The following is a 23,094-nucleotide window of genomic DNA, read 5'->3' as shown; positions in this document are numbered from 1 at the left end:
GGGAAACTGACTTTCCCCAGGGGAATGGAAGAGCCAGGAATAGAACCTAGGTCCTTGAATGCCCATTGTGGTGTCCTAGCCCTTAGAGCATCTGCTTTATTTTCTTCACAGCTCAGCTTTAGAATCAGATGCATTTTTAATAGCCAAATACTACTTCATACACAAACCAGAGCTTTCTAAGGCACTAGACACTATTAATAGGCTCCCTTGTTAGTTTCCTGACTATAACTGTCTGTGTTTGGCTAGACTCTTTTTTTTTTTTTTTTAAAGGTATGTGGTTGTTTGCTCCCCTTTGGTTCTGTGTGTAATTCCCTTCCCCAGTCCATGCTCATATGGGTTATTATGAAACCATGCTCTGTTAATGAGTGCATCATAGGTGCGGAGTGTGGGGGTGAAAAGCAGCTTGTTCCAAATACAGAAAGCAAAAGACCTGGCATTGTGATCCTTGGACTGCAGTGCTTTTCGTGCCTGGATTTTCCGTTCAGGCAGATGCAGACCATAAGAACAAAAGGCATTTTGTTTCACTGACACCTGCCTCCTTGCTCCAAAAAGGGATTCCAATTTTCCATTCTCCCTTTAACAAGCAAACCCTTCTCACTTTGGCCAGCAGTCGCTGCTGCATAGTAGATTCTCCATCCCTTGAAATCATTAAATCAAGATGGGATATCTGTCCAAAAGGTACACTCGGACTCTACCACAAGATACAGTCTTAATGCAAGAATCACAGGGTAAAATTCAATGGCCTGTATGCACAGGAGAGCGGGCTAGATGATCGTAACAGTCCCTCCTGGCCTTAAAAAATATGAAAGGTGTTCAGGGAATCTGCATCTGTCGTCCCCCTCTATGGTCCACCAAGGCCACCTACTCTAGACTTCCAGCTCTCCTCCTCTTGGGAGGAGACACGCATTGCTCTCCCTTCTGACCGGGGTATTTCAGGCTGCACAGTCCTCTGATTATACTGTGAATTCACCAGCAAAGTCAGACTGCCTCAGCAAACTTTGTTGCTTTCTCTTCAGAGACTTGACCACAGTTAAGTTAACGCACAGCTGTTTCTGTGCATGCACATTTATTCGTAGAGCAAAAGCATTACAGAGAAAATATATTGAAAACAATAAAAGAACTACATGCATGCTAATAAGCTTGCCCGTACTCACTCCCTCTCTCCAACAAGGACTCTGGTTGGCAATTTGTCTTTCAACACCCCCTTCCGCAGGGGTTTTCCCGGGGTCACCAGTTCAGCTCAGAACAAGCACACTCATGACTCTGAGAGTGACTCATTTATCCCTGTGGGCCTTTGAAGGACACACTGAATAGATAATCAGACAGACAGTGGTTTTCTGCTCAAGGCAAAGCTTCAGAAAAGGGGAGTGGGTCATCTGCATTCCCCTCACCCAAAGAATTTCCTAGGAAATCCACTTCACACATATTGTCCCCAAAAGTCCTTTGAAGTGCCTAACACTTCTCAGAGATGGCATTAGTCACATCTCCTAGAGAAATGACATACAATTCTACAATAACCTATAAACAAATGCATTTTTAACACAATGGACCCCAAAGGTATTCAACTTAATTCAGAAAGGTTTGTCCAGGATATTGCAAGAAATTGCCAGAATTGTCACAGGGGCATATGACATGTGATTTTTGGGATGGAGAAGACCTGGCCATACAATCCAAAACTACTTGAATTATACTCTGGGGACTCAAGGATCAGACTGGCAAATTCTTAGCATTTGTTCTATGTGATGAGAATTCAGAGACATTCTTTCCATGCAGCAGGGGGAACCAGGACTTTGACAAACAAGAACTTGAAGTTATTAATACGGAATCATTCATTTTGCAATGAAAATAAACAGAAACAGGTGTGCTGATACCACTGCTTGTTACATGACTTATGCTCGTCTCACTCTTGCCTTGTGCATCTCCTTCTGCTATTGTACTCACCAGTCTTATTCCTCAAGTCAGATTTTAAAGCCAAAAGGGTCCTTTGTGATCACCTCGTCTGAGCTCGTGCATGACACAGGCCAGAGAATGTCACCTAGTGATTCCTGCATCAAGCCCTTAGCTTGTGGCTGAGCTAGGGCATCTCTTTTAGGAAGACATCTAATATTGATTTAACCTCTGTAAGCGATGGAAAATCCACCACATCCCAAAGACAGTTGTCCCAATGGTTAATTATCCTGACGGTTAAATGTTTGTACTTTAAGTATTGTATATCACTTATTCTTAGATTATAAACTCTTCAAGAGGGGGCCATCTTTTAGTTTTAAGTGTGTAGAGTGGGGCTGTGATCCCTGATAAGAGTTCTCTAGGCACTACAATGAATAATAATAATGAGGATGAGGATGGTGAATATTAATTCAGCTACAGTGTGATGGGGTGCCTGCCCCTCACTGCCAGGGAAGGATTAAGAGGGCTCTTGGAAAGGCAGTGAATAGGAAGGAGCTGCGTGGCAGCCAATTGGCCCAGGAGGCCAGGATATAAGTAGCAAGAGAGCAAAGCAAAGATAGTGCCTCCCAGGAGCTTGAAGAGGATAGACTGGTAGTACCTTGGACGGAGCAATGGCCGGCTGCTGGGAATCAGCAGAGCCAAAGGCCCTGAAGCAAGAGCGGAGAAGGTACTGGGGCTGCAGGGAAGTGGCCCAGGGAAAGCTACAGAGGAGTTGAGGGAGACGAAGTGAAAGGCTGCTGCACCTAGGGTACCTGGACTGGGACCCGGAGTAGTGGGCGGGCCCGGTTCCTTTCCTAGCCTCTGATTACTGTAGCACTGGTGGCAGGATTGCAGTGGCCACCGTGGGAAGGGACCTAGAATGGACTGCAGAATCCCCCAGAAGTGGGGCAGCTCAGACTGTGACTCGAGCAGAGGGCCGAGTCATGAGAGCAAGGGTCGAGCGGAGACAGGCATGAGACACCACAGAAAGAACTGTCTCCCCGGCTGAGGGCTGATTCCCCGATAACCAGCAGGAGGCGCCAAGGCGGGGAGTCGCACTGTGCTACATACAGTCTCTTCTGTTGTGTCTCCCTTGTTGACAGCGTCTAGGAGATTACATTTTTTTATCTTCCAAGATGCTCAGCACTTTGTCCCTGATCCAATAAAGCACTTACAGCTGTGCTTAACTTCAGTACAGGAGTTGTCCTATTGACTTCCATAGGCACAGGACTCGACCCCACATGAGCTCCCTGCATATGATGTGTGAAACATACACCAGCCACTGGATCGCATAGAAATGTAAAGTTTGTTACCCCCACTAGCAATACTAGACAAATTCTATCCTGGCATAAGATCATGTAGGTGAAATTGCATCGAGTGGTTTCATTTTAGTTAAGCGAAGGTCAGAGGCCAGATCCTTAGCTGGTGTAATTCAACAGAACTCCAATACAGTGACACTGATTTACACACACTGAAGATTTGCCCAAGCCTTAAAATGGAAAGTTAAATTTTATAGTTTTTCAAAATGGGAGAAAAGGCATGGGTTTGTGGTCACAACACAGGATGGAGAACCAGGTTGTCTTCATTGTCTCTTCGGCTCCATGCTTCCTGCATGGCTTGGGACAGCTCCTTTAATCTCTCTGTGCCTCAGTTTCCTCTATTTTATTCTTATACAGGCTTTGGTACAGCACTCATCACTATAGCATCTATGCACTTTTCAGTAGTGTAGTAAGCAAGAAGACCACACACCTGTCACGTTTGTTCTCTCATCCTGGGCTGTTTTTTTTGGCATTGGCTATTTCAATGTGTGCTATATCTCTGTAACATGGAGATATCAGTAATTTCCGTATCTCACAGGAGCCTTACGAGTATTATTTTGTTAGTGTTAGAGGACCTTGGATGGAAGGTGCTCTTAGAAGTGCCAAGTACTATATACAATAAAGCTTACAGGATATTGCAGTGAAATAAACGCATCCCAGATATTTAAAAAGACAGGACAAAAGATTCACATTAGAGCTGTCAAACCATTAAGAGAATTAATCATAATTATTTGCAAGATTAAAAAAATAATTGCAATCAATCAGTTTTAATCGCACCATTAAACTATAATAAAAAGCCATTTACTTAAATATTTTTGGACGTTGGGGGAAAGTGCGTGTGTCTGTGTTTGGGGGATTGTTTGTGTGTGTTGGGGGGAAGTGTGTGAGAGAGAGACAGTGTGTGTGTTTTGGGGGGAGTGAGTGTGTTCAGCACGCCGTCTCTTTTAACCAGAGCATTCGCCAGCCTGAATACTTCTTCAGACATCAGCAGCCGCTGACAGCTGCCACTCCTGATCCAGAAGTAGCAGCACAGACAACAAGCTCCTGGCCCCCCATCTCAGCTCAGTGGAGACCGGTTACATAGGTGGGGGAGGATGGGGACACCCCTACATCACCCCCCCTCACACACTCTGCACAGCAGAAAGGAGGCTCTAAGGCGGGGGGGGGGGGGGGCAGTAGGAGCTGAAAAGAGCAGCGGGTGGGGGAAGGGGCATCCCTGCCCCAGAGGTGCCTCCCTGAGCACAGTGCCCTGGGCAGTGGCCCAGCCTGCCCACCCCAAGGCGGGCGCTACTCCAAAGCCAGACAGGCTCCCCCTGTTCCCATCTCAGCAGCAACCATGTAGACGGGCAGGGGAAATTGGACATCTCAACATCAGCAACCTGCCCCCGCCCTGTGCAGCAGACAGGAGGCAGGCGGCAGGCTCCAGGTCCAGAGCAGGTTGGCCTGGGAGGCTCCATGAGATGGAAGGAGGAGGGAGCAGCAGTGGATCAGGGCAGTGGAAAGAGGGGCACCCCTGCCCGAGAGGCATGCAGCATCAACCCACCTGAGCATGGCACTCGGGTGTGCGATTAATGCATTACCAAAAAATAATGCGTTCATTTGAGTTAATTACATGCGTTAACTGCGATTCATTGACAGCCCTAGATCATATTCAATGGTTTTAATCAATATGACAAGATTACTTTTAATGTGTAGACTATGAATCAATCTGAAGAATATTGAAATATAGGAATTACCAGATTGGATCACAGCAATGGTCCACTGAGCCCAGTATCCCAGTCTCTGAGAGGCCCATGCAAGATGCTTCACAGGAAGATGCAGGAGCCCCACAGTCGTCAGTTACGGAAGAGCCTCCCCATAGACCATGTTTCCCTCCACTCCCCAAAGAGATTGGCTCATGCTGGATTTTGCTTTAGAATGCAAGGAGTTTATAGCGCATCGTTTGTGGGCATCATGAAAGCAGTTTTACCAGGTAATAATTACTAGGAAGAAATGTCTTTATTAGCACTGCTTACACTTTATGTCCAACAGGATTTCCACTTAGCCACAAATCCTGAGGTCCTCACGGAGTTTCAGCCAAACTTCCATTGAGGGGAATGGGAGTTTTGCATGAATAAAGACGAAGAAAACGTTGAATAAGGATATTGGTGCTTTGGCCCTGTGTTGGAGATGAAGAGCCAAATCCTGGTCCCATTGTCTTTAATGGGACCAAGATCTAGACCCCTGTTTCTAACAGCAAGCAAATGAAAGGAAAGAAAAATGAGTCAAACTCTTTACTCCTCCTCCCCAAATCAATCTTTTAGGTGTAAATCATATTTATTGTGGTCTTTGCCAAAATGTGCCTAAAATAGCTTGTGGCTCTAGCTATTTAGGCTGGGATCTAGCAGCAACTTTAGCATGCCCCTATTGTGCTAGCATAGCTGGATTTGTGCCATTCTATCCTCCTGGGTTTTCCACAGATCCATATTTCAAAGTTACAGCTCATGCAAAATGCTACTGTGTGACTTTAGACAATCTTAAAAAACATTAGTCATGTTTCCTACACTGCTTTACTAGGCTTCCTATTTGCAATCAAATTATTTTTAATTTCAATCATGTTCCTATTGTTTGCCAGGGAGATAATCATCTTATCTCACTGGCTGGCTATTTCTCTACTTTCTCATGTCGTTTCAGATGGATTAAATAAATACCCCAAACACAAAACACACCAAGCTGGGTGAAAGGGCATTTCATGATCACAGGCTGATCTGAGGCTTAGGAAATGTCTCTTTTGTGTGTGTATGTGTGTGCGGGGGAAGGACCAAGTGATTCCTCCATGCAGATATGCCCCGCAAAGACACAGTTGCCCTTATGCAATGAGCTAATTTGCATGTTTGCAACTATTTTGCATAGAACACTGCACAGCTTAACAAAAAACTGTGGGTGCATTTAGTGCAGGTGAAAGGCATTGGCCTATCTCATCACCAGCAATGAGGAAGCCACAGATGACTGTGCCCCAAGCCCAGAGAAAGAGACCATAAAGAGGAAATGAGGTGATTATGTGACATAGCTCAATAAGGGAAGGGGTTATAAAATCATGAATGGTGTGGAGAAAATGAATAAGGAAGTGTTATTTGCTCTTTCACGTAACACAAGAACCCAGGGTCACCCAATGAAATTAATAGGCAGCAGGTTTAAAACAAACAAAAGGCAGTGCTTCTTCACATAACAAACAGTCAACCTGGGGAACTCATTGCCAGGGGATGTTGTGAAGGCCAAAACTAGAATGGAGTTCAAAAAATAATGAGATCAGTTCATGGAAGATAGTCCAGATGTTAGCCAAGATGGCCAGGGATGCAACCACATACTCTGAGTGTCCCTAGCCTCTGACTGCCAGAAGCTGGGACTGGACAAGAAGGGATGATGGATCATTTGATGATTGCCTGTTCTGAAGCACCTGGCCTTGGCCACTGTTGGTAGACAGGATACTGAGCTAGATGGACCATTGGTTTGCCCCAGTGTGACTGTTCTTATGTTCTTATGATTGGAGTAAAGTCAAAGGCTGAGCAAAAGGGTATCAGAAGGAGCAATGAGAAGAGAACCCTAGGTCCTATCCACTGGTCTGAGGAGCTGTCGTGGGAGCCCCTAAACAGTGGTGTCCTGCTCCTGTACCAGATATGGACTGGCTAGAGAGTTTGCTTATACACAGCTGTGTTCTTCATAAGATCCTTCAACACTGTGTCTGCAAGGTACAGCTGAGGTTTGTTTAAATAAGGTTCGGCCTCATGGCGGAACAGGTGAGCATTCCATTACAAACGGAGCTCTGCCCAGATATGTGTATGCAAGAGTCACAGAGCTTTCTTTCGCCCTCTAGACATGTAAATGGCCATTGCCTGGAGATGGGTTGTGAGTAAGTGTCTGGATTTCAGGGGCACTAGTGTTCTGGAGAGCAATGCCTAGCTCCACCTTTCCTTCTGCCTCACAAAATAATCCTGGGTCTAAGTGCAGGGATTAGCACGAGTCAGGGATCCTGTGGCTGGAAATCTGCAGACTATGGCCTCGGACTTGTAGGACATGCCTCAGAATGTCCCTCAGCAGCCGCCTTCATGGAAGGCCTTCTGTGCCGCTGTCTGTCTGCAGATTTGGAGGGGAGCTCACATTGGCCTGTGAGTTTCGTGGGGTTTGAAATCTGGTAGCCTAATTTTCAGAGGGGCCGAGTCCCAGCAGCTCCCATTTACTTCAGAGAGGGACAGCGACTCAGCACCTCTGAAAATGAGATTGTAAAGTCAGATCCAAGTTCAAATTTTGTGACCCTGTCATATCTCTAGCAGGAATATGGGTTGCTAAAGTACGGGCTGCTGTGATGCGGTGTACCAGGCATGGCAGCACCCGACTAAGCCCAGCCATCTTAGATGTCAAGAGGGCAGGGGTCGGACGGCCTCACCAACGGGCTGCAGCTGGCAGTGTGCCTGGGACTGCAACAGCGGCTTGCCAGATTAGAGAAACAGTCAGAAGGGATCCTGCAGGAAAGAAGCAGCAATGGTTACAGGCACTGGGTAGACAAGAAGGGTCCAGTTCGCTGGAGGCCTGAGGCTTGGCCAAGGAGATGTTATAGTTGTGGACAGACGGGACACTTAGGAAGGGCTTGCCCTCAGGTGAACCAGGAGGAAAAGACAGAGTTGCTGGGGCGACCTACAGGAAGAGCCACAGAAACTTCTCCAGGGCCGAAGAGGAATGAAGCCCAGTTGAGAACACGCTAAGACTGTGGGCAATTTGGACATATTCGAAGTCCCTGCTGTGATGCTGTCTAGATCAGGGGGACCTTTTAGAATATTATTTAATATTAATATTGCAAAATGACAATGATTCGTACAGGATATGCCATGCCAGGTACCACTGGAAAGGTTATAATTTGCTAAATATGATAATATCATTTATGTGTATGTATCATCTTGGTACTGTAAGTTATAATTATGAATGGTGTATCTGTTCTTCAACTTGTGCTGTGTTTCTGGGCGACATCCCAGACAGGCTGGCAGCAGCACTAAACCTGCTTAATGGCCCATGAGGGGAACTCATGGGTACAGTGAGCACAGGAGAGAAGCCAGGGCTAGACCTGATGAGTTACCAGGACATGTAAGAACATGTGCTATGGACAGGGGACTCTGTGGTTTTTCCATACCATGTGCTGTGTGTCTGTGTTTGGGACAAGCCACATAGTGTGTGGGCATAAAGGGACATAAAAGGCAGCTGCACCACATCCATATTGTCTTCATTCCTGCTTCCTACCTCTGGATCGACTCATCTGCAACTGAAGCTGTGAAACAAAGGACTGAGACCCATCCAGGTACTGGATGTACACCACAGGAACTGTACAAGCCTGCAAATTCCACAGTTCTGCTGAGAATCTGATCTATATGGATTTTAACGTCATTTGTATGTGTCTGATTGATTTAACATCTCTCTTATAATTTGTTTCTTTCCTTTTATAATAAACCTTTCATCTGAGTTGCTATAGGATTGGCTGGCAGCATGGTATTTTAGGTAAGATTCAAACTTAAATCAGTCTCGTAATGTGGCTGACTCTTTGGGGATCAGGAGAACATTTTTGATAATGGGAATAGAGTTTTAATAACTTATCCCTTTACTGGACCTAGTGCTAACTGGGGACCAGAGACTGAATTACCATAAAGGGGGCTGTGTAATTTCTTGTTTTAGCTTCTTGATAACCAGTATGGAGGATCAGAAGCATTGTTTGTGACTGGTTGGTGAATCTAACTGCAGTGTTAGCCCTCAGTTTGGGAGAATCTGCTCTCTTTTTGCAGCCTGTTCTGATCTTAGCATTTTCAGCTGGGCTATGCTAGGCACAGATGGGTCACACCTGACCATATATGAACAGTGATAGTAAGAATGACTCCGAGCATGAAAGATACTGCATGGGACTTACGGGATACTCTGCCCATTACCAAAGCAAGGGCAGCGGTGCTATGTTTTGTATTTGCAGGGTGGCAGGGCATTTAAAACAACATTGTCCTCTTAGAGAAATGAGTCAACAAGAGAAAGGAAGGGGACCTCAGAGAGAGAGGAAAAAAGGAGGGAGTGTCCAAGGACCGGAGGATGCCAGAAGGAGCTAGCAGATTAAATGACTGGGACAGAGAATGCCCAGGCAGACGGAGGTTACGAACACTAACGTGAATCAGACTGTGGTGGGAACTCAGACCCTGTGGGAAAGGAAAGATTCTCCAGGTAAAGGAGGCCAGCGAGAGAAGACCCTGAGAACCTGGGGCAAAGAATACTAATATCTCTCCAGAAAGAGAGGCCTGAGAGGGAACCCAGACTAAAAGGGGCCACGATTGTTATAAGCTCCCAAGACAGAGAGACCTGAGGGAGCAGGCCCTGACAGAGCAGGGCACAGAGACTGCTACAAGCTCTGCAGGCAGAGAGGCCTGGGAAAGAAGACCCTAATTAGGAAGGGCAAAAGACTGGATAGGAGGGGATGTGACCCTTAAAAGTAACTGCAGTTGCCAACCCTCCAGGATTGTCCTGGAGTCTTCAAGAATTAAAGATTAATCTTTAATGAAAGATTATGTCATGTGATGAAACCTCCAGGAATACTTCCAACCAAAACTGGCAACCCGAATAGTACCTCCCACCCCCAATCCTTTCTGCATGGGGGACATATGTGACAGAATGTACCAGGCCATTTGAGGCCCCGTGTCGGAGGCCTCATGGTCCTACCACACCCGTCCCCAGAAAAGGAGCAGTGAAGGTGGGTCCTCCAGGCCTGCCTAGAAAGGTTGCGGGGAAGCAGCCAATCAGAGCATAGCAGGCTCAGTTAAAAGGAGCTGCAGGGGTTGAGCTAGTCAGTTATTGCCCTGGTTAGGACCAGAAGGGTGAGGAAGGACTAGAAGGTTGTGAAGCTCTCCAAGTGAGAAGGCCTGGGAGAGACAATGCTCAAGCAGGGAACATACTGAGAACCCAAGGACCATAATGCTAAGGTAAAGGGTGAAGAGGAAGGGGCTGTGTGGGAAGATGCTAGGGTGACCAGATGTCCTGATCTCATAGGGAAAGTCCTGATATTTGGGGCTTTGTCTTATATAGGCGCCTATAACTGCCCCCACCTCCTATTCTGATTTTTGACACTTGCTGTCTGGTCACCCTAGAAGAGGCCCAGGGAATAGCATCAGCAACTATTAAAGGAAGCAGCACGGGGGTGCTATTTGTATGGGTCCCTGGGTTGGGACCCAGGGTGGTGGGCAGGCTCGGGTTCCCCCATTGGCCACTGGCAAAGTGGCCAAAGCACTGCAAAGGGGACAAGTTCAGTTTAGAAGCCCAAGCGCAGTGTAGGAATCTACAGGGCTCAAGAATGGGGCTGAAGACGGCCAACCATTCATTGACCTTTGTTACCCCCAGCAGGGGACTGAACTTGAAGGAGTGCTCTGGCTGGAGAGCTGGAGAAATAAGGACCATTAAAGGTGAAGAGTCTCCAGGGAGAACGCCTTGGGGGCACTGCTCTATACCACAGCAGGCATGGACTTATAGCTAGCCCAGAAGGGGCTGAGGACTGAGCCCAGAGACAGGGCTAAAGACTATAACAAGAACACAGGGACAGGCCCTGTTGGACAATTTACCCTGGAAGGGCTTTGTTCCTTCGCACCTTGACTGTGTGACTTGACCAGAGGGGTGAGCCACTGAAGACCCACCTGATGAGGTTCACAGACCACAGCAGGCGCTGGGAGCAGAGAGAGAGTGGAGGTTTGCACCCACCAACAGGAGATGCTCATGAGAAGTCAGTGTCTCCTGTCACAGCTGCAATTGACTATGCCGTGGAATGTCCTGTGGTACCAAACTAAACTGTTGCTGTATTGTACTCTGTTGCCTTAACCAAAATAAACTTTCCTAATGCTGTCTGTAGTTTACTTCCAGCTTCCTACTGACCAAACTGCTGCTGCTCATGTGTCACCATAGATGAGGAAACAAAGACATATGGCTTTCGTGATAAGAGATATATACTAGTGGTCCGTGGAGCTGTGCTGCAACTTTCTATACAAGCCCATTTATAAAACAAAACATATGTAAACAGTCAGGATTTCATTGTTTTCTATGATTTCTCGCCTCCCCCATGATCGATGCAGAGGAAAACCTGCAGATTCCCACATAATTGGGTACAGCATACAGATGGGTTTAAAGCCAATGGGACAAACGGTGTAAATCAACAGAGTTGCACTGACCTCAGTGGAGCAACCTCAGCTCCACCGTGTGGGCCAGTGTGTGCGTTTGGGATGAAATAAAAAACGTAGGTACAGTGGCTGCATTGAAAGAGTTCGTCTGAGATCATAAGGGTATGAATGTACCAGTAGAATTATACTCCCTGCCTCCTCATCAGGAATAGGGTATTGAGTGCAAAATATTGACCAAAGAGGCCACAGAGTCCAATAAAATAATTAAAATGGGTGATTTCAACTACCCTCACGTGAGCTGATGACTAACTTTCACATCAGGGCAGGGTTTGAAGAGACAGGACCAGCTTCTCAGCTGTTGTAAATTGGTGTAGCTCCGTTTAAGTCAATGGTCAGGACTATCCAGACATTTAAATCCAGATCTGGACTTTCTGCAGTTCCGTTTCTAGTCCGAACACTGTTCAGTTACTACAAGTGATGGACCAAATTCAACAGGCTTAAAGTTTGGGGCTTTGTTTAGAAAAATGTCCAGATGCTTTGCTGAACTTCTTGAACTGTAAAGTCAGGCTACAAATCCAGGCTTGGTCCCTGGGATTTTTGACCTCTCTGCACCTAGTCTTAGCTGCAAATGCCACAAGTATAGTCTTCCTTGTGGTACCTCTGTAGTGCTAGTTTTTGCCCTGGCTAAAATCCAGACATGTTCTGAGCAAGAGTTGGCCCTGGTTGAAAGGTCCATGCTGTACCGGCTTAATGCCTAGACAGATGATATAAGGCCCCAGGGTTCTCGGTCCAGCACCTTTCACCAGAAGTGCTCTGACTGTAATAATATATAGGATGCCCTTGTAAGCGTTGTTAGGAGGGCAGATGTTCAAAGGATTCTGATGTATGTGAAAAATGATCGCTTGTGCCGGTGTTCTTCAGTGCAAGACCAGGAGCCAGGGGCGGCTCCCTTCGACCCTAAGTGCGACTCCCTGACTAATTCCAATTTATTTTATTTTTAACATTAGAATATGTACCGAGTTTATCAAAGTCTGCCTTCCTTACACGTCACATTGACCACATGGTACGATGTGCGCCAATAAGTACATCTAAGTATCTGTTGCATAATAACCGTAATATTACCATAACAACCAACGTAGAACTCGATCTGTTCAACCGTTTGGGTCATATTGTTTTTTGGCCCCAGTGAGTTACTGGAAAGAATGGTTGATTCTTAATTTCATTGAAGAGAAAATTGGAAAGTGAAACAGGAGAAAAAGCAGCTAAGAATATAACTGGATATTAATGAAACAAACAAAAGTTTTAGTTACACAAGTCGCTCTGTAATATTACATCATTAAGAGGTAGCAAGCAATGTGTTAATGTAGTAGTTGATGTGACTCTCACATCAAGGTTGTTTTTTTTTGGCAAAGTGGCCCCCGCCTGAAAAATAGTGAAGATCACTGGCTTATGCAATTAGCATAGCCGACCCCAGTGGAGGACAGGCTCTTTGCATTTTCACTCTGCCCCTTTTGGCATTGCATTCCCCTGTGGTCCAGATAGATGCGTGTTTGCAAGTCATGGGACAGAGGCAGCCTGGAAGTGGCAGGCTACTCTCTGCCCTTCTCGCATGTGCAATAAGCACATGGGAGCAATCCATTTGTGGTGTCATGCAATTGATCTCAGTGGAGTTACACCCAGCATGGGTGAATTTGACTCATGGTGTTGGAGCGAATGGAAATGGACTGAAGAGCTGAGCTTTTCGAGTAGGTTCATAGCAACTGACAATTACTTTTTGTTACCTTCCTGTATGTGTCACATTAACCCCTCAGGGTTTCATATCTTGACACCCACAGGGTCTTCTGCCTATTAACAGTAGAAATAGATGGGTGAATACATACAGAAAATAGAACAAAGAGCTTGTACTGAGGCTGATCGATGCAAACGGACCCTGCAGGACTCCCAGTCCCAGCCTAGGCTAACTAAACACACCCTATGCTGCCTGGTATCACCACATAGAATCTTCCTAAATCCTGAACTGGATTATACAGCCATGGAAGGGACAGCAGGCTACATTATAGTGACAGAATTTAGGTCCTTTACTACCTAAATCTCCCATCAACCTCTGTTTTCATTCAGAAATACTGTCCTGTGAAATAGAAGTACAGGACTGGAAGGGACCTTGAGAGGTCTTCTAGTCCAGTTCCCTGCACGCAAGGCAGGACTAAGCATTATCTAGACCACTGGCCCTCAACCTCTCCAAACCACTGTACCCCTTTCAAGAATCTGATTTGTCTTGCGTACCCCAAGTTTCACTTAAACTACTGGCTGTATTTTAAAGGAACTGTATTGAAGGCGCAGGAACAAGCCATCCCGATGTGCAGAAAGAATAGCAAATATGGCAGGCATCCAGCTTGGTTTAACAAAGATGTCTTCAGTGAGCTTAAACACAAAAAGGAAGCTTACAAGAAATGGAAGCTTGGTCAGATGACTAGGGAGGAGTATAAAATACTGCTCGAGCATGCAGGAGTGAAATCAGGAAGGCTAAATCACAATTGGAGTTGCAGCTAGCAAGGGACGTGAAGGGTAACAAGAAGGGTTTCTACAGGTATGTTAGTAACAAGAAGAAGGTCAGGGAAAGTGTGGGCCCCTTACAGAATAGGGGAGGCAACCTAGTGACAGATGATGTGGAAAAAGCTGAAGTACTCAATACTTTTTTTGCATCTGTCTTCACAGACAAGGTCAGCTCCCAGACTACTGCACTGGGCAGCACAGTATGGGAAGGAGGTGAGCAGGCCTCAGTGGTGAAACAACAGGTCCAGGACTATTTAGAAAGGCTGGACATGCACAAGTCCATGGGGCCGGATGCAATGCACCCGAGGATGCTGAAGGAGTTGACTGATGTGATTGCAAGAACCATTGGCTATTATCTTTGAAAACTTGTGGCAATTGGGGAAGGTCCCGGATGACCGGAAAAAGGCAAATCTAGTGCCCATCTTCAAAAAAGGGAGGAAAGAGGATCCAGGGAACTACAGACCGGTCAGCCTCACCTCAATCCCTGGAAAAATCATGGAGCAGGTCCTCAAGGAATCCATTTTGAGGCACTTGGAAGAGAGGAAGGTGATCAGGAACAGTGAGCATAGATTCACCAAGGCCAAGTCATGCCTGACCAACCTGATTGCTTTCTATGAAGAGGTGACTGGCTCTGTGGATGTGGGGAAAGCAGTGGATGTGATATACCTTGACTTTAGCACAGCTTTTGATATGGTCTCCCACAGTATTCTTATCAGCAAGTTAAAGAAGTATGGGTTGGATGAATGGACTATAAGATGGACAGAAAGCTGGCTAGATCATCGGGCTCAATGGATAGTGATCAGCAACTCAATATCTAGTTGATAGACAGTAACAAGTGGAGTGCCCCAGGGGTTGGTGCTGGGGCCGGTTTTGTTCAACGTCTTTGTTAATGATCTGGAGGATGGGGTGGATTGCACCCTCAGCAAGTTTGCTGATGACACTAAGCTGGGGGGAGTAGTAGATACACTGGAGGGCAGGGATAGGATACAGAGTGACCTAAACAAATTAGAGGATTGGGCCAAAAGAAATCTGATAAGGTTCAACAAGGAAAAGTGCAGAGTCCTGTACTTAGGATGGAAGAATCCCATACACTGCTACAGACTGGGGACCGACTGGCTAGGCACAGTTCTGTAGAAAAGGACCTGGGGGTTACAGTGGACAAGAAGCTGGATATGAGTCAGCAGTGTGCCCTGGTTGCCAAGAAAGCTAACGGCATATTGGGCTGCATTAGTAGGAGCATTGCCAGCAGATAAGGTAAGTGATTATTCCCCTCTATTTGGCACTGGTGAGGCCTCATTTGGAGTATTGTGTCCAGTTTTGGGCCCCCCACCACAGAAACGATGTGGACAAGTTGGAGAGAGTCCAGCAGAGGGCAACAAAAATTATTAAGGGGCTGGAGCACATGACTTATGAGGAGGGGCTTAGGGAATGAGGTTTATTTAGTCTGCAGAAGAGAAGAGTGAGGGGGGATTAGATAGCAGCCTGAAAGGGGGTTCCAGGGACGATGGAGCTAGGCTGTTCTCAGTGGTGGTAGATGACAGAACAAGGAGCAATGGTCTCAAGTTGCAGTGGGGGGAGGTCTAGGTTGGATATTAGGAAAAGCTTTTTCACTAGGAGGGTGGGGAAGCACTGGAATGGGTTACCTAGGGAGGTGGTGGAATCTCCATCCTCTAGAGGGTTTTAAGGCCTAGCTTGACAAAGCCCTGGCTAGGATGATTTAGCTGGGGTTGGTCCTGCTTTAGGCAGAGGGTTGGACTGGATGACCTCCTGAGGTCCCTTCCAACCCTAATCTTCTACGATTCTGAGATACTTGCTTACAAAAATCAGACATAAAACACAGAAGTGTCACAGCACACTATAACTGAAAAATTGCTTGCCTTCTCATTTTGACCATATAAATATAAAATAAACCAACTGGAATATAAATATTGGACTTACATTTCAGTGTAGAGTATATAGAGCAGTATAAACTAGTCATTGCCTGTGTGAAATTTTAGTTTGTACTGACTTCACTAGTGCTTTTTATGTAGCTGTTGTAAAATTAGGCAAATATCTAGATGAGTTGATGTACCCCCTGAAAGACCTCTGTGTGCCCCCAAGAGTACACGTACCTTTGGTTGAGAACCACCGACTCCTGCTCTTAAAAACCGCCAATGACTGTGATTCCACAACCTCCCTAGGCAATTTATTCCAGTGCTTAACTACTCCGACAGTTAGGAAGTTTTTCCTAATGTCCAACCTAAACTGCCCTTGCTGTAATTTAAGCCCATTGCTTCTTGTCCCATCCTCCGAGGTTAAGAACAATTTTTCTTCCCCCTCCCTGTAACAAACTTTTATGTTCTTGAAAATTGTTATTGTGTCTCCCCTCGATCTTCTCTTCTCCAGGCTAAACCAACCCAATTTTTTCAATCTTCCTTTATAGGTCATGTTTCCTAGAACTGTTACTGTTGTTGCTGTTCTCTGGACTTTCTCCAATTTGTCCACATCTTTCCTCAAATGTGACACCCAGAACTGGACATAATACTCCAATTGAGGCCTAATCAGCACAGAGTAGAGCGGAAGAATTACTTTTCATGTCTTGCTTACAACACTCCTGCTAATACAACCCAAAATGATGTTTGCTTTTTTTGCAATAGTATTACACCGTTGACTCGTAATTTAGCTTGTGATCCATTACGACTCCTAAATCCCTTTCTGCAGTATGCCTTCCTAAGCAGTCATTTCCCATTTTGTATGTGTGCAACTGATTGTCCCTTCTTAAGTGGAGTACTTTGCATTTGTCCTTACTGAATTTCATCCTATTTACTTCAGACCATTTCAGACAATAAATACTTCTGTCTAAAAAACATCAAGATAACTGAAAGTTTCCTGCAATAATTTAACTACTAAGTGATAACATACTATTATTATAGGTATACAGCATCATTTTTCCTGGAGAATCTTAAAGCACTTTACAACCTAAGTATAGGAAGGATTTCACCCACCACTGACACACAGCCTCCTCTATGGGAGAAGGCCTGGCAGCTGTCTAACAGCACATAGCTTCACTATGCCTTAGTTTAGGATAGGTGTTCTCAAACTTATTTCCTGGGACCCCCTTTGAAAATATATCCCAAAAGAAATGGTTCTCCCCATGCCATGCCACCCTTACTGGCATGCATGGAGCTGACACCTTGCGACCGCCCCCCAATAACCTCACGAAACCCTGAGGGGTCATGACTCTCAGTTTGAGAACCCCTGGTTTAGGACAAGACTTGAAGAAGGATAATATATCAAACAGAGCATGGGTAAATTTTAGATTAGACAGAGTGTGTTTAGGTGCAATGGAATCTGGTCAGTTCTGGGATCTGTATTAATGTCCCACAGAAACCCAGATATAGCTGAAAATAATAGGAGTCAGATAAAGTTGAATCTTCCCTCTCCCCAATGTAATTTAAATGTTAATGGTTACATCAAACAAAAAAAGGGGGGGGGAGTATAAATAGAACAATATACAGTTCTTCTCCACAACATGGACAGTATGTAAGATTATCCTCTCTATGTAAATGAGGAGAAGGCTATTAATGCAAAATTAATACTAATCATTGGGATACTGATAACATGATAACTGCACCAAAATATGTTAATCAATTTACACATTAAGACTTTGTGTTTGTGTTTATGCTTTTCCCAGGCTTTATAAATCCCACAGAGAACTATTCATGGGTGCAGAATAACACTAGATCTAAGGCCGGCTCCTCAGTTGGTGTAAATCAGCATTGCTCCATTGAGTCAGCGGAGTGATGCTCATTTTGTTGTTGTTATTACCTAGGTCTTATATGGTGCTTTTCATCAGTCGATCTCAACACATTTTACAAAGGAGGTCAATATCATCACCCCCCTTTTACAGATGGGGGAACTGAGGCACAAAGCAGGGCAGAGTGACTGGCCCAGGGTCACCCTGCAGAAGCAGGAATAGAAGTGCCAGCCCAGTGTTCTGTCCACTAAGCCACATTACCTCTAGCTGCCTCTATACTGATTTACACCAAAGAAACTCTGGATTCTGGTCTTCCTGTGGTATTTCCACCATCCACGAACTGAAATACCCAAATCTTGCATTGTATCATGCCCCTGCCTAGGGGCTTTCCAAAGCATTAAAAAGCTCCCAAGAGAGAAATCAGCTAGAGTGAGATTTTCAACAGTGCCCAGAGCTGGCCTAACTCCACTCCCAGCAAAGTCAATGGTAAAACTCTCATTGATTTCAGTAGTGGCAGAGATAGGATAATGCTGAAGTAATTGCCTACTCTGATCTGGAATAAGATTCCTTGAATCTGGTGGATGGCCATGCATACTGCACTGTCTTCATGTAGGTGAGGTGACACAATGCTAGAACTCCCTAGTGGCTGGATCCCAACAAGATTAAAGGTCCTCCTGCTGCTATCAGCTGAGGGAGATCTCTTTTTGCTCTGTGGCTTATATTGCTGAAGCTGAAGTCCCAGGATTCTAGTCCTAGCTCCAAAGGTCAGCGTGATCTATATAGTAAATGTGTCTGGCTGGAGCACATGAATTCTTTACACACATCCCTGATGGATGGGAGCCAAAGCATTTGAAATGTGCTGAGTTATTAGGATATTACTAGAAGCTGCAGGAGTTAGAGCAAAGGCACAGACTGGGGCAGCCTCCTTCCCAAAGCCAGGTGGTGTAGGAGATTCTTATACTGTTGCCAAAGCTGATAGAGCAAGGTGGAGTCAGGGCTGACTCCAGCAATGGTTCAGTCTCACTGGATATCTCCCCTGTAAGCTCAATAAATACTGTGCAAGCAAAGAAAAACTATCTGATTACACCGAGACCCCAGCTGGTCTAGTAAAATCCTTTATGGAGTGCGGAAACCGAGTGATTTGGGTAGGAGCCAGGCACTGTTATTTGGTATACAGAAAAGGGTTTCTATGGATTCTATTAATAGGTCATTGCAATTAGACGTTAGGTCGAGAAACGTGAATCTCTCTGGAGAGCTCCTTGCGTCGTGCTTGCGTCTATTACCTTTACAGACAATGGTGCTTATCTTCCTGCAGCAACGAATCCTTACAAACCTAAAGAGAATGGGGCCAGCTTTAGGATTTTTCCAGGATGGTGAAGAGGGTGACTGGAAAGTGCTCAGCAAAGGTATTTTTAGAAGCTATCCCTTCAAACGTTCCTTCTCCCTGACATTTATCCTTTCCCTCCCAAATCCAACCAGTCCAAGGACTTTGCCTCACTTAAATCCCTCTTAAACTCCTAGGGTTTAGGTGGGATTTAAACCCATCAGCTTTGTCCTGGCTCTCTGTACACAGGTGAATTTCACCCTTAAACCATAGCAGACTTTGTAGGCCAATATTAAATTGCTTTTAATTGGTGGGCCATAAGGGAGTCCTGGGAAGCACAGAGTAAGTTTGAGCAGCCTTGAGGCTGCTCTGACTTACACCTTGGCCAGGAAAGCCCTGGAATGGCCCCAGAACACAGGTTATGCAGCAGGGTGTTAAAGCAACCTTGGATACCCCTCTCCTGGCTGCAAGCACAAAGATGGGATAACATCCCCACGTTTTAAGTGTTTTTAGCTCACTTCCCAAAGGAAGAGAGACAAAACCAAAAAGCAAAGCAAACGAAACAACCCATCCCCCACAATCCCTGGCATTTCTGCCATGCAGAGAAGGCTGGTTACAGAAGTGAGTTATAAGAAGGCCAACTGCTTGGGGCGGACTGACCGATTTGCATGTTGCAGCATGGCCAACTCTTGCAATACTTGGAGTCTTTCTTAAAGCTTGAGCTCCTGGAGTCAGGGGACTGCACCAGAATCTCAGCTTTCCTTCCCCCGCCCCCAAAAGAAATATAAGGGTGAAATCCTGGCCTCCTTTACATCACTGGCAGCCTAAAGTATTTACCCTTAATGGTTGCAGAGAAAAGTTGGGAAAGGCAACCTCTAAAGGCTCAAAACCCAGCTGGCAAAGAAAAATAATCCTCCCACCCCCTTTATAATTTTTTTTAGCCTGTCTCCTCCTTTTGGGTGCCTGCTCTGGCTCAGGACTCCACGTGTGGGGCTGGGGAGCCCGAGGCCGGGTTTGTCCTGTGCCATCCAGCCCAGTGATGGGGGAGAGGAAGGAAGGGAAGGAAACTTCCCCCCTCGGAAGAGGACTGCACGCGGCGAGACGGCAGGGCTGGGACTGGCTGCCGGAGCGGGGTTCGGGCTCTGAACCCCCCCAGCCGGGCCGGCCCGACTCCCTGCCGCCGCCCCATTGGCCGCCCCAGCCCGGCGTCACCGCTTCCGCCCCCGCCCGCGGCTGCCGCGAGCCGGGCCCCGCCGAGTGGCTGCAAAGTTTCCTCGCCCGCCCGCCCGGCCGGCCGCGTCCCCTGCCTGGCTGGGAGAGCGGAGCTCGCCGGGCCGCTTCCCCCCGCGCCGCTTCTGCAGGGAGACGGCGGCAGCCTGCGCCCCGAGGCGCTCGGTGGATCGTAGGCGGCCCTGCCTCGGGAGGGAAACCCGGGCTCGTCTGCGGACTAGGCGCTGGAGCAGGCATGAGCTGATCCGGAGCCCGGGCACCGCTTCGGTTCCCTTCGGCCCGCGGCCGCCTCCTCTCGCTGGGGCAGCAGCCGAAGGGTCCCGCCATGAAGCGCCGGGAGTGAAAGAGGCGTGAGAAGAGGTAAGGCGGGCAGCCTCCCGTCCTCTCCTGGGTCTCTCTTTCTCCCCCGCCACCTCCTGCAGAAGGTGCCTTTTGCAGCCCCCCGCCCTTCGATGCTGGGTAGTAAACCTGTTTGCATCCCCCCTCCCTGCTCCCCGGCAGCCCCCCGCCCCGGGTTTTCTGTTCGTGTGGCATTATTCAAAGTTGTGGTGTTGCATTCCCCCGTCTCCCCCCCATACACACACTTTACTTGCAGGCTTCCTGCATTTCTGTCTCCCTGCCCTGGGAACTGGTTGCATGAATAATTAAGTGCCCGGAAAAGCAGCTGCTGAGAGGCCTGGAGTGCATTAGGAAGTACTGCTGCTGTCTCCCATCAAGGCTCTTGTTTGGTCCTGATCCCCTCCCCCCGGGGATGTTAATGTTAACACTGAGAAATAAATATCTGAGCTGCCTGCTAAGCCGGCCGCAGCAATTCTGTAATGGTGAGGGGTGGTTAAACTTCTGGAGCTGTGCACAGCGTTTCAGGTGAACGTCTCTTATCGAGGCAGGACATAGTTCTTAATGCAGAGAAGTTTCCTACTCCTCCTCCACCTTCCAAGAGTGGCGTAGGTTTTGATTATGAGATGTTGCTTTGTTTTTTCCAGTCTTAGTAGTGAGAGGTCAGCTTTGTACATTGCCTCTACAAATAACTAGATCTAACAGATTAAAAAACATGTTTAGCTGAGAAGTAGTGTGGAATCTACAGAATACTCCTAAAACAGCCCAAGGTCTGGGGAGGGATGGCTAACCGGCAGGGAAATGTCCGTATGAAATTGCATTCTCTATCTGTATGCAAGCCTGGTTGGTCAGGTCTCTTTGAGGTGGGGACCATATTTTGGTTTTGTGTCTGTATAGTGCATAGCATTGTGTGGTCCTGGTCCATGACTGGGGCTTCTAGGTGCTCCTGAAATACAGATAATTTATGGACCATAGGCCAAATTAATCTATTGCATCAGATGTATGGCTATTAGGGAGGGATGGCTGTTTGCCAGAGGCTGGGAATGGCCAACGGGATGGATCACCTGTGCTATTCATTCCCTCTGAAGCACCTAGCATTGGCCACTGTCAGAAGACAAGATACTGGGCCTAATGGACCAGTGATCTGACCTAGCATGGGCGTTCTTACTCATGGAATCGAGTTAGAGGAATGTATAAAATTACTGGGCCAAATGCAAGCCCTGTGTAACTTTATTACCCTTTGCAGTCATTTGCCCCTTAAGATTTATCTGAAGTGTACAAGTCCCTTTGTGGAGTGTGCAGACAAGCAGGGCTCCCTGTTCCAAACACCCAACAATGTAAAGATCTGATTCTGCATGTCCATTTTGCGTGCAGAGTCTATTGTCGTCAGAGGGAATTCTCCATGCAGAGGGTTTGCAGAGTCTGACAAGTGCAGTGCAGCTCCAGTTCGAGCGCAGAAGCAGCTCTGGGATATAGTCAGCGAGAGGGTCAGCAGGGGAGGCTTATCGGCAGTCGTGGGTTTGAAGGAGGGATTTGCTGGAAGACAGAGGCTATTTGGCACAAGGGAGTCTGTTCCAAGCGTGGGCGTATGGCGTGAGCGATAATCATTGTAAGCCAGTAGAGTTGAGAAATCTGACACAGGTTTCCCCCTCCGCCCAGTTAGAGTTGAGCGGATCGCAGCACAAGAATCACTGTGGAATCCGGAGTTGTGCCATGGTATAGGGCATACAGGTAGACGTTGCAGGAGAGTTTATTTTGCTAACACCAAACCTCAGACAGACTGATGAAGTGTAAGTGGCGGAATGTTCATGCCAATACGTAGGCGTGAGTCTGAGGAAATCTAAGTTGGTGTATCATGTAAATAGAAGGTATATTTCTCACCAGCTAGACACACCTCTGAATTTGAACCACTGCCACTGAGTTTTTTCTCATGACGTCTGCTTCCTCTTTACATTTTACAAGGCATGGTTTTATTTTGCACATAGACCTGATTTTAGTTTGTTGCAAGTCAGAGATTGCCTGCAAGAGAAGTTTTGCCTGAGTAAGAACTGAAAGCCAATCTCCCTTCCCCTTTTGCAAATGCAGAACAGAGGATGTGGTTGCGGGTTATAGAGCTGTGCAGTCCTAGAAGGAAGTTGGAAGTGTTGCAGAGGAACAAGACCTGGCCTCCAGTGGAGTTCCTGGGATCTGTGCAAGATTTTGGATGATCCAAGGGGTTTCTCAGTGTTAAACCACCTGCCTGTTCCATGGAGAACCAGGGGTAACATCCTGGCAGAATGGGTGGTAACTGGTAGAGTTTCCAATCCCCTGTGTACAGGTTGCCACAGCTTTAGGTGGGAGCTTAGTTTAGGCGAAGAGACATGCAGAGCGGGTGATACCCGAAGCAAAGATCGTGCTGAGCTGCAGACATGTTCCTAAATTCTGCAGGAGCTGAACTCCTCCCGCAGCTTTGCAGATGCTTAGCTGGATTCATGAGGAATTTAGGACCGAGGCTCTGTGTTATCTGAACCC

The 23,094-nt window shown here is 46.8% G+C and overlaps 1 protein-coding gene and 1 long non-coding RNA gene across 4 annotated transcripts in view; both read left to right on the top strand.

Annotated features, from left to right (window-relative positions):
• Nucleotides 1-10,111: 10,111 nt before the first annotated feature.
• LOC137165098 (uncharacterized) lies at nucleotides 10,112-11,132 on the top strand. Of its 2 annotated transcripts, none has more exons than XR_010923284.1 (2): nucleotides 10,112-10,222; nucleotides 10,641-11,132. It is a non-coding gene; the product is annotated as an uncharacterized lncRNA (long non-coding RNA). The 2 variants fall into 2 exon arrangements; XR_010923283.1 differs by having other exon boundaries at nucleotides 10,638-11,132.
• A 9,267-nt stretch (nucleotides 11,133-20,399) lies between these two features.
• Nucleotides 20,400-23,094, top strand: part of LOC137165087 (mitogen-activated protein kinase kinase kinase 3-like) — a 113,756-nt gene continuing 111,061 nt past the window's right edge. For both annotated transcript variants that reach the window (XM_067566179.1, XM_067566178.1), the window contains exon 1: nucleotides 20,400-20,607. The gene's annotated coding sequence lies outside the window, so the exon portion shown is untranslated. The remainder of the gene's footprint in view (nucleotides 20,608-23,094) is intronic.

This window comes from Emydura macquarii, unplaced genomic scaffold (genome assembly GCF_026122565.2).
Source record: "Emydura macquarii macquarii isolate MOO-44397 ecotype Brisbane River unplaced genomic scaffold, CSIRO-AGI_Emac_v2 contig_2742, whole genome shotgun sequence".
Taxonomy (NCBI): Eukaryota; Metazoa; Chordata; order Testudines; family Chelidae; genus Emydura; species Emydura macquarii.
The sequence above is the reverse complement of the archived record's forward strand: the minus strand, read 5'-3'. Positions and strand labels throughout refer to the sequence as shown.